The 11,431-nt window shown below is 32.1% G+C and overlaps 14 non-coding genes across 14 annotated transcripts; all 14 read right to left on the reverse strand.

Moving 5' to 3' along the window:
• Positions 1 to 651: 651 nt before the first annotated feature.
• TRNAS-AGA lies at positions 652 to 733 on the reverse strand. Its single transcript has one exon. It is a non-coding gene; the product is annotated as a tRNA-Ser (tRNA).
• A 587-nt stretch (positions 734 to 1,320) lies between these two features.
• On the reverse strand, positions 1,321 to 1,402 carry TRNAS-AGA. Its single transcript has one exon. It is a non-coding gene; the product is annotated as a tRNA-Ser (tRNA).
• A 1,256-nt stretch (positions 1,403 to 2,658) lies between these two features.
• On the reverse strand, positions 2,659 to 2,740 carry TRNAS-AGA. Its single transcript has one exon. It is a non-coding gene; the product is annotated as a tRNA-Ser (tRNA).
• Positions 2,741 to 3,327: 587 nt separating this feature from the next.
• Positions 3,328 to 3,409, reverse strand: TRNAS-AGA. The gene has a single exon. It is a non-coding gene; the product is annotated as a tRNA-Ser (tRNA).
• Positions 3,410 to 3,996: 587 nt separating this feature from the next.
• On the reverse strand, positions 3,997 to 4,078 carry TRNAS-AGA. The gene has a single exon. It is a non-coding gene; the product is annotated as a tRNA-Ser (tRNA).
• A 478-nt stretch (positions 4,079 to 4,556) lies between these two features.
• Positions 4,557 to 4,638, reverse strand: TRNAS-AGA. Its single transcript has one exon. It is a non-coding gene; the product is annotated as a tRNA-Ser (tRNA).
• Positions 4,639 to 5,116: 478 nt separating this feature from the next.
• On the reverse strand, positions 5,117 to 5,198 carry TRNAS-AGA. Its single transcript has one exon. It is a non-coding gene; the product is annotated as a tRNA-Ser (tRNA).
• A 587-nt stretch (positions 5,199 to 5,785) lies between these two features.
• TRNAS-AGA lies at positions 5,786 to 5,867 on the reverse strand. Its single transcript has one exon. It is a non-coding gene; the product is annotated as a tRNA-Ser (tRNA).
• Positions 5,868 to 6,454: 587 nt separating this feature from the next.
• Positions 6,455 to 6,536, reverse strand: TRNAS-AGA. The gene has a single exon. It is a non-coding gene; the product is annotated as a tRNA-Ser (tRNA).
• Positions 6,537 to 8,353: 1,817 nt separating this feature from the next.
• Positions 8,354 to 8,435, reverse strand: TRNAS-AGA. The gene has a single exon. It is a non-coding gene; the product is annotated as a tRNA-Ser (tRNA).
• Positions 8,436 to 8,916: 481 nt separating this feature from the next.
• On the reverse strand, positions 8,917 to 8,998 carry TRNAS-AGA. Its single transcript has one exon. It is a non-coding gene; the product is annotated as a tRNA-Ser (tRNA).
• A 590-nt stretch (positions 8,999 to 9,588) lies between these two features.
• TRNAS-AGA lies at positions 9,589 to 9,670 on the reverse strand. The gene has a single exon. It is a non-coding gene; the product is annotated as a tRNA-Ser (tRNA).
• A 478-nt stretch (positions 9,671 to 10,148) lies between these two features.
• TRNAS-AGA lies at positions 10,149 to 10,230 on the reverse strand. The gene has a single exon. It is a non-coding gene; the product is annotated as a tRNA-Ser (tRNA).
• A 590-nt stretch (positions 10,231 to 10,820) lies between these two features.
• On the reverse strand, positions 10,821 to 10,902 carry TRNAS-AGA. Its single transcript has one exon. It is a non-coding gene; the product is annotated as a tRNA-Ser (tRNA).
• Between the last annotated feature and the right edge of the window lie 529 nt (positions 10,903 to 11,431).

The raw sequence follows: 11,431 nt of genomic DNA on the forward strand, positions 1-11,431 counted from the left end.
CCACATGATTTGAACATATGCACCAACCTTTAATGTCGTGGCATTTAGCATCAGCATATGGGTCTGGTATTTCATCTACGATAATGACGTTAATTCAATTAACAATTAGTATTAGGAATACTTGTAGCATCATGCTTGTAACCAACGTCAGAACACTTACGTGCTTGAGTATTGTGGAGTATTAATAGTAAAACTTTCATACCAATAGTAACGAGTTCGATTCTCTTCATAACATTTTTCTTTCTGTCAAGTCAATTTACATTTTATGTGTAGTTTGTAAGCTATCACTGCACACACACAAAAAAAAAAAGGTACGTACTGCATAATTATATTTATATATTTAAAATTGTTTAAAACAATGTGTCATTGTATTGAAAAACCAAAAGTCTTTATTATGAGAAAATAAATGTGTGATACGTGATATTTAAATTTGTCCTGGCAACATATATATTAAAATTGTTTAAAACAATATGTCATTGTATTGAAAACCCAAAAGTCTTTATTATGAGAAATAAATGTGTGATACGTGATATTTAAATTTATAACCCAAAAGTCTTTATTATGAGAAATAAATGTGTGATACGTGATATTTAAATTTATCCTCACAACATATATATCCAATTGTTTTGCTTTAGACTCCAAACTTATAAACGTGGTCGGCAAGATTCGAACCTGCGCGGGCAAAGCCCACATGATTTCTAGTCATTCCCAATAACCACTCTGGCACGACCACATGATTTCAACATATGCACCAACCTTTAATGTCGTGGCATTTAGCATCAGCATATGGGTCTGGTATTTCATCTACGATAATGACGTTAATTAAGTTAACAATTAGTATTAGGAATACTTGTACCATCATGCTTGTAACCAACGTCAGAACACTTACGTGCTTGAGTATTGTGGAGTATTAATAGTAAAACTTTCATACCAATAGTAAGGAGTTCGATTCTCTTCATAACATTTTTCTTTCTGTCAAGTCAATTTACATTTTATGTGTAGTTTGTAAGCTATCACTGCACACACACAAAAAAAAAAGTACGTACTGCATAATTATATTTATATATTTAAAGTTGTTTAAAACAATGTGTCATTGTATTGAAAAACCAAAAGTCTTTATTATGAGAAATAAATGTGTGATACGTGATATTTAAATTTATCCTGCCAACATATATATTAAAATTGTTTAAAACAATATGTCATTGTATTGAAAACCCGAAAGTCTTTATTATGAGAAATAAATGTGTGATACGTGATATTTAAATTTATCCTCACAACATATATATCCAATTGTTTTGCTTTAGACTCCAAACTTATAAACGTGGTCGGCAGGATTCGAACCTGCGCGGGCAAAGCCCACATGATTTCTAGTCATGCCCAATAACCACTCTGGCACGACCACATGATTTGAACATATGCACCAACCTTTAATGTCGTGGCATTTAGCATCAGCATATGGGTCTGGTATTTCATCTACGATAATGACGTTAATTCAGTTAACAATTAGTATTAGGAATACTTGTAGCATCATGCTTGTAACCAACGTCAGAACACTTACGTGCTTGAGTATTGTGGAGTATTAATAGTAAAACTTTCATACCAATAGTAACGAGTTCGATTCTCTTCATAACATTTTTCTTTCTGTCAAGTCAATTTACATTTTATGTGTAGTTTGTAAGCTATCACTGCACACACACAAAAAAAAAAGTACGTACTGCATAATTATATTTATATATTTAAAGTTGTTTAAAACAATGTGTCATTGTATTGAAAAACCAAAAGTCTTTATTATGAGAAATAAATGTGTGATACGTGATATTTAAATTTATCCTGCCAACATATATATTAAAATTGTTTAAAACAATATGTCATTGTATTGAAAACCCGAAAGTCTTTATTATGAGAAATAAATGTGTGATACGTGATATTTAAATTTATCCTCACAACATATATATCCAATTGTTTTGCTTTAGACTCCAAACTTATAAACGTGGTCGGCAAGATTCGAACCTGCGCGGGCAAAGCCCACATGATTTCTAGTCATTCCCAACAACCACTCTGGCACGACCACATGATTTCAACATATGCACCAACCTTTAATGTCGTGGCATTTAGCATCAGCATATGGGTCTGGTATTTCATCTACGATAATGACGTTAATTAAGTTAACAATTAGTATTAGGAATACTTGTAGCATCATGCTTGTAACCAACGTCAGAACACTTACGTGCTTGAGTATTGTGGAGTATTAATAGTAAAACTTTCATACCAATAGTAAAGAGTTCGATTCTCTTCATAACATTTTTCTTTCTGTCAAGTCAATTTACATTTTATGTGTAGTTTGTAAGCTATCACTGCACACACACAAAAAAAAAAGTACGTACTGCATAATTATATTTATATATTTAAAATTGTTTAAAACAATGTGTCATTGTATTGAAAAACCAAAAGTCTTTATTATGAGAAATAAATGTGTGATACGTGATATTTAAATTTATCCTGGCAACATATATATTAAAATTGTTTAAAACAATATGTCATTGTATTGAAAACCCAAAAGTCTTTATTATGAGAAATAAATGTGTGATACGTGATATTTAAATTTATCCTCACAACATATATATCCAATTGTTTTGCTTTAGACTCCAAACTTATAAACGTGGTCGGCAGGATTCGAACCTGCGCGGGCAAAGCCCACATGATTTCTAGTCATGCCCAATAACCACTCTGGCACGACCACATGATTTGAACATATGCACCAACCTTTAATGTCGTGGCATTTAGCATCAGCATATGGGTCTGGTATTTCATCTACGATAATGACGTTAATTCAGTTAACAATTAGTATTAGGAATACTTGTAGCATCATGCTTGTAACCAACGTCAGAACACTTACGTGCTTGAGTATTGTGGAGTATTAATAGTAAAACTTTCATACCAATAGTAACGAGTTCGATTCTCTTCATAACATTTTTCTTTCTGTCAAGTCAATTTACATTTTATGTGTAGTTTGTAAGCTATCACTGCACACACACAAAAAAAAAAGTACGTACTGCATAATTATATTTATATATTTAAAATTGTTTAAAACAATGTGTCATTGTATTGAAAAACCAAAAGTCTTTATTATGAGAAATAAATGTGTGATACGTGATATTTAAATTTATCCTGGCAACATATATATTAAAATTGTTTAAAACAATATGTCATTGTATTGAAAACCCAAAAGTCTTTATTATGAGAAATAAATGTGTGATACGTGATATTTAAATTTATCCTCACAACATATATATCCAATTGTTTTGCTTTAGACTCCAAACTTATAAACGTGGTCGGCAGGATTCGAACCTGCGCGGGCAAAGCCCACATGATTTCTAGTCATGCCCAATAACCACTCTGGCACGACCACATGATTTGAACATATGCACCAACCTTTAATGTCGTGGCATTTAGCATCAGCATATGGGTCTGGTATTTCATCTACGATAATGACGTTAATTCAGTTAACAATTAGTATTAGGAATACTTGTAGCATCATGCTTGTAACCAACGTCAGAACACTTACGTGCTTGAGTATTGTGGAGTATTAATAGTAAAACTTTCATACCAATAGTAACGAGTTCGATTCTCTTCATAACATTTTTCTTTCTGTCAAGTCAATTTACATTTTATGTGTAGTTTGTAAGCTATCACTGCACACACACAAAAAAAAAAGTACGTACTGCATAATTATATTTATATATTTAAAATTGTTTAAAACAATGTGTCATTGTATTGAAAAACCAAAAGTCTTTATTATGAGAAATAAATGTGTGATACGTGATATTTAAATTTATCCTGGCAACATATATATTAAAATTGTTTAAAACAATATGTCATTGTATTGAAAACCCAAAAGTCTTTATTATGAGAAATAAATGTGTGATACGTGATATTTAAATTTATCCTCACAACATATATATCCAATTGTTTTGCTTTAGACTCCAAACTTATAAACGTGGTCGGCAAGATTCGAACCTGCGCGGGCAAAGCCCACATGATTTCTAGTCATTCCCAATAACCACTCTGGCACGACCACATGATTTCAACATATGCACCAACCTTTAATGTCGTGGCATTTAGCATCAGCATATGGGTCTGGTATTTCATCTACGATAATGACGTTAATTAAGTTAACAATTAGTATTAGGAATACTTGTAGCATCATGCTTGTAACCAACGTCAGAACACTTACGTGCTTGAGTATTGTGGAGTATTAATAGTAAAACTTTCATACCAATAGTAACGAGTTCGATTCTCTTCATAACATTTTTCTTTCTGTCAAGTCAATTTACATTTTATGTGTAGTTTGTAAGCTATCACTGCACACACACAAAAAAAAAAGTACGTACTGCATAATTATATTTATATATTTAAAATTGTTTAAAACAATATGTCATTGTATTGAAAACCCAAAAGTCTTTATTATGAGAAATAAATGTGTGATACGTGATATTTAAATTTATCCTCACAACATATATATCCAATTGTTTTGCTTTAGACTCCAAACTTATAAACGTGGTCGGCAGGATTCGAACCTGCGCGGGCAAAGCCCACATGATTTCTAGTCATTCCCAATAACCACTCTGGCACGACCACATGATTTCAACATATGCACCAACCTTTAATGTCGTGGCATTTAGCATCAGCATATGGGTCTGGTATTTCATCTACGATAATGACGTTAATTAAGTTAACAATTAGTATTAGGAATACTTGTAGCATCATGCTTGTAACCAACGTCAGAACACTTACGTGCTTGAGTATTGTGGAGTATTAATAGTAAAACTTTCATACCAATAGTAACGAGTTCGATTCTCTTCATAACATTTTTCTTTCTGTCAAGTCAATTTACATTTTATGTGTAGTTTGTAAGCTATCACTGCACACACACAAAAAAAAAAGTACGTACTGCATAATTATATTTATATATTTAAAATTGTTTAAAACAATATGTCATTGTATTGAAAACCCAAAAGTCTTTATTATGAGAAATAAATGTGTGATACGTGATATTTAAATTTATCCTCACAACATATATATCCAATTGTTTTGCTTTAGACTCCAAACTTATAAACGTGGTCGGCAGGATTCGAACCTGCGCGGGCAAAGCCCACATGATTTCTAGTCATTCCCAATAACCACTCTGGCACGACCACATGATTTCAACATATGCACCAACCTTTAATGTCGTGGCATTTAGCATCAGCATATGGGTCTGGTATTTCATCTACGATAATGACGTTAATTAAGTTAACAATTAGTATTAGGAATACTTGTAGCATCATGCTTGTAACCAACGTCAGAACACTTACGTGCTTGAGTATTGTGGAGTATTAATAGTAAAACTTTCATACCAATAGTAACGAGTTCGATTCTCTTCATAACATTTTTCTTTCTGTCAAGTCAATTTACATTTTATGTGTAGTTTGTAAGCTATCACTGCACACACACAAAAAAAAAAGTACGTACTGCATAATTATATTTATATATTTAAAGTTGTTTAAAACAATGTGTCATTGTATTGAAAAACCAAAAGTCTTTATTATGAGAAATAAATGTGTGATACGTGATATTTAAATTTATCCTGGCAACATATATATTAAAATTGTTTAAAACAATATGTCATTGTATTGAAAACCCAAAAGTCTTTATTATGAGAAATAAATGTGTGATACGTGATATTTAAATTTATCCTCACAACATATATATCCAATTGTTTTGCTTTAGACTCCAAACTTATAAACGTGGTCGGCAGGATTCGAACCTGCGCGGGCAAAGCCCACATGATTTCTAGTCATTCCCAATAACCACTCTGGCACGACCACATGATTTCAACATATGCACCAACCTTTAATGTCGTGGCATTTAGCATCAGCATATGGGTCTGGTATTTCATCTACGATAATGACGTTAATTAAGTTAACAATTAGTATTAGGAATACTTGTAGCATCATGCTTGTAACCAACGTCAGAACACTTACGTGCTTGAGTATTGTGGAGTATTAATAGTAAAACTTTCATACCAATAGTAACGAGTTCGATTCTCTTCATAACATTTTTCTTTCTGTCAAGTCAATTTACATTTTATGTGTAGTTTGTAAGCTATCACTGCACACACACAAAAAAAAAAGTACGTACTGCATAATTATATTTATATATTTAAAATTGTTTAAAACAATGTGTCATTGTATTGAAAAACCAAAAGTCTTTATTATGAGAAATAAATGTGTGATACGTGATATTTAAATTTATCCTGGCAACATATATATTAAAATTGTTTAAAACAATATGTCATTGTATTGAAAACCCAAAAGTCTTTATTATGAGAAATAAATGTGTGATACGTGATATTTAAATTTATCCTCACAACATATATATCCAATTGTTTTGCTTTAGACTCCAAACTTATAAACGTGGTCGGCAGGATTCGAACCTGCGCGGGCAAAGCCCACATGATTTCTAGTCATTCCCAATAACCACTCTGGCACGACCACATGATTTCAACATATGCACCAACCTTTAATGTCGTGGCATTTAGCATCAGCATATGGGTCTGGTATTTCATCTACGATAATGACGTTAATTAAGTTAACAATTAGTATTAGGAATACTTGTAGCATCATGCTTGTAACCAACGTCAGAACACTTACGTGCTTGAGTATTGTGGAGTATTAATAGTAAAACTTTCATACCAATAGTAACGAGTTCGATTCTCTTCATAACATTTTTCTTTCTGTCAAGTCAATTTACATTTTATGTGTAGTTTGTAAGCTATCACTGCACACACACAAAAAAAAAAGTACGTACTGCATAATTATATTTATATATTTAAAATTGTTTAAAACAATATGTCATTGTATTGAAAACCCAAAAGTCTTTATTATGAGAAATAAATGTGTGATACGTGATATTTAAATTTATCCTCACAACATATATATCCAATTGTTTTGCTTTAGACTCCAAACTTATAAACGTGGTCGGCAAGATTCGAACCTGCGCGGGCAAAGCCCACATGATTTCTAGTCATTCCCAACAACCACTCTGGCACGACCACATGATTTCAACATATGCACCAACCTTTAATGTCGTGGCATTTAGCATCAGCATATGGGTCTGGTATTTCATCTACGATAATGACGTTAATTAAGTTAACAATTAGTATTAGGAATACTTGTAGCATCATGCTTGTAACCAACGTCAGAACACTTACGTGCTTGAGTATTGTGGAGTATTAATAGTAAAACTTTCATACCAATAGTAACGAGTTCGATTCTCTTCATAACATTTTTCTTTCTGTCAAGTCAATTTACATTTTATGTGTAGTTTGTAAGCTATCACTGCACACACACAAAAAAAAAAGTACGTACTGCATAATTATATTTATATATTTAAAATTGTTTAAAACAATATGTCATTGTATTGAAAACCCAAAAGTCTTTATTATGAGAGAAATAAATGTGTGATACGTGATATTTAAATTTATCCTCACAACATATATATCCAATTGTTTTGCTTTAGACTCCAAACTTATAAACGTGGTCGGCAAGATTCGAACCTGCGCGGGCAAAGCCCACATGATTTCTAGTCATTCCCAACAACCACTCTGGCACGACCACATGATTTCAACATATGCACCAACCTTTAATGTCGTGGCATTTAGCATCAGCATATGGGTCTGGTATTTCATCTACGATAATGACGTTAATTAAGTTAACAATTAGTATTAGGAATACTTGTAGCATCATGCTTGTAACCAACGTCAGAACACTTACGTGCTTGAGTATTGTGGAGTATTAATAGTAAAACTTTCATACCAATAGTAAAGAGTTCGATTCTCTTCATAACATTTTTCTTTCTGTCAAGTCAATTTACATTTTATGTGTAGTTTGTAAGCTATCACTGCACACACACAAAAAAAAAAGTACGTACTGCATAATTATATTTATATATTTAAAATTGTTTAAAACAATATGTCATTGTATTAAAAACCCAAAGGTCTTTATTATGAGAAATAAATGTGTGATACGTGATATTTAAATTTATCCTGGCAACATATATATTAAAATTGTTTAAAACAATATGTCATTGTATTGAAAACCCAAAAGTCTTTATTATGAGAAATAAATGTGTGATACGTGATATTTAAATTTATCCTGGCAACATATATATTAAAATTGTTTAAAACAATATGTCATTGTATTGAAAACCCAAAGTCTTTATTATGAGAAATAAATGTGTGATACGTGATATTTAAATTTATCCTCACAACATATATATCCAATTGTTTTGCTTTAGACTCCAAACTTATAAACGTGGTCGGCAGGATTCGAACCTGCGCGGGCAAAGCCCACATGATTTCTAGTCATGCCCAATAACCACTCTGGCACGACCACATGATTTGAACATATGCACCAACCTTTAATGTCGTGGCATTTAGCATCAGCATATGGGTCTGGTATTTCATCTACGATAATGACGTTAATTAAGTTAACAATTAGTATTAGGAATACTTGTAGCATCATGCTTGTAACCAACGTCAGAACACTTACGTGCTTGAGTATTGTGGAGTATTAATAGTAAAACTTTCATACCAATAGTAACGAGTTCGATTCTCTTCATAACATTTTTCTTTCTGTCAAGTCAATTTACATTTTATGTGTAGTTTGTAAGCTATCACTGCACACACACAAAAAAAAAAAGGTACGTACTGCATAATTATATTTATATATTTAAAATTGTTTAAAACAATGTGTCATTGTATTGAAAAACCAAAAGTCTTTATTATGAGAAAATAAATGTGTGATACGTGATATTTAAATTTATCCTCACAACATATATATCCAATTGTTTTGCTTTAGACTCCAAACTTATAAACGTGGTCGGCAGGATTCGAACCTGCGCGGGCAAAGCCCACATGATTTCTAGTCATGCCCAATAACCACTCTGGCACGACCACATGATTTGAACATATGCACCAACCTTTAATGTCGTGGCATTTAGCATCAGCATATGGGTCTGGTATTTCATCTACGATAATGACGTTAATTAAGTTAACAATTAGTATTAGGAATACTTGTAGCATCATGCTTGTAACCAACGTCAGAACACTTACGTGCTTGAGTATTGTGGAGTATTAATAGTAAAACTTTCATACCAATAGTAACGAGTTCGATTCTCTTCATAACATTTTTCTTTCTGTCAAGTCAATTTACATTTTATGTGTAGTTTGTAAGCTATCACTGCACACACACAAAAAAAAAAAGGTACGTACTGCATAATTATATTTATATATTTAAAATTGTTTAAAACAATGTGTCATTGTATTGAAAAACCAAAAGTCTTTATTATGAGAAAATAAATGTGTGATACGTGATATTTAAATTTGTCCTGGCAACATATATATTAAAGTTGTTTAAAACAATGTGTCATTGTATTGAAAACCCAAAAGTCTTTATTATGAGAAATAAATGTGTGATACGTGATATTTAAATTTATCCTCACAACATATATATCCAATTGTTTTGCTTTAGACTCCAAACTTATAAACGTGGTCGGCAGGATTCGAACCTGCGCGGGCAAAGCCCACATGATTTCTAGTCATGCCCAATAACCACTCTGGCACGACCACATGATTTGAACATATGCACCAACCTTTAATGTCGTGGCATTTAGCATCAGCATATGGGTCTGGTATTTCATCTACGATAATGACGTTAATTAAGTTAACAATTAGTATTAGGAATACGTGTAGCATCATGCTTGTAACCAACGTCAGAACACTTACGTGCTTGAGTATTGTGGAGTATTAATAGTAAAACTTTCATACCAATAGTAATGAGTTCGATTCTCTTCATAACATTTTTCTTTCTGTCAAGTCAATTTACATTTTATGTGTAGTTTGTAAGCTATCACTGCACACACAAAAAAAAAAAAGTACGTACTGCATAATTATATTTATATATTTAAAGTTGTTTAAAACAATGTGTCATTGTATTGAAAAACCAAAAGTCTTTATTATGAGAAATAAATGTGTGATACGTGATATTTAAATTTATCCTCACAACATATATATCCAATTGTTTTGCTTTAGACTCCAAACTTATAAACGTGGTCGGCAGGATTCGAACCTGCGCGGGCAAAGCCCACATGATTTCTAGTCATGCCCAATAACCACTCTGGCACGACCACATGATTTGAACATATGCACCAACCTTTAATGTCGTGGCATTTAGCATCAGCATATGGGTCTGGTATTTCATCTACGATAATGACGTTAATTAAGTTAACAATTAGTATTAGGAATACTTGTAGCATCATGCTTGTAACCAACGTCAGAACACTTACGTGCTTGAGTATTGTGGAGTATTAATAGTAAAACTTTCATACCAATAGTAACGAGTTCGATTCTCTTCATAACATTTTTCTTTCTGTCAAGTCAATTTACATTTTATGTGTAGTTTGTAAGCTATCACTGCACACACACAAAAAAAAAAAGGTACGTACTGCATAATTATATTTATATATTTAAAATTGTTTAAAACAATGTGTCATTGTATTGAAAAACCAAAAGTCTTTATTATGAGAAAATAAATGTGTGATACGTGATATTTAAATTTGTCCTGGCAACATATATATTAAAATTGTTTAAAACAATATGTCATTGTATTGAAAACCCAAAAGTCTTTATTATGAGAAATAAATGTGTGATACGTGATATTTAAATTTATCCTCACAACATATATATCCAATTGTTTTGCTTTAGACTCCAAACTTATAAACGTGGTCGGCAAGATTCGAACATGCGCGGGCAAAGCCCACATGATTTCTAGTCATTCCCAATAACCACTCTGGCACGACCACATGATTTCAACATATGCACCAACCTTTAATGTCGTGGCATTTAGCATCAGCATATGGGTCTGGTATTTCATCTACGATAATGACGTTAATTAAGTTAACAATTAGTATTAGGAATACTTGTAGCATCATGCTTGTAACCAACGTCAGAACACTTACGTGCTTGAGTATTGTGGAGTATTAATAGTAAAACTTTCATACCAATAGTAACGAGTTCGATTCTCTTCATAACATTTTTCTTTCTGTCAAGTCAATTTACATTTTATGTGTAGTTTGTAAGCTATCACTGCACACACACAAAAAAAAAAGTACGTACTGCATAATTATATTTATATATTTAAAATTGTTTAAAACAATATGTCATTGTATTGAAAACCCAAAGGTCTTTATTATGAGAAATAAGTGTGTGATACGTGATATTTAAATTTATCCTCACAACATATATATCCAATTGTTTTGCTTTAGACTCCAAACTTATAAACGTGGTCGGCAGGATTCGAACCTGCGCGGGCAAAGCCCACATGATTTCTAG

The sequence above is a fragment of the Ipomoea triloba genome, chromosome 16 (genome assembly GCF_003576645.1).
Source record: "Ipomoea triloba cultivar NCNSP0323 chromosome 16, ASM357664v1".
NCBI classification, from domain to species: domain Eukaryota; kingdom Viridiplantae; phylum Streptophyta; class Magnoliopsida; order Solanales; family Convolvulaceae; genus Ipomoea; species Ipomoea triloba.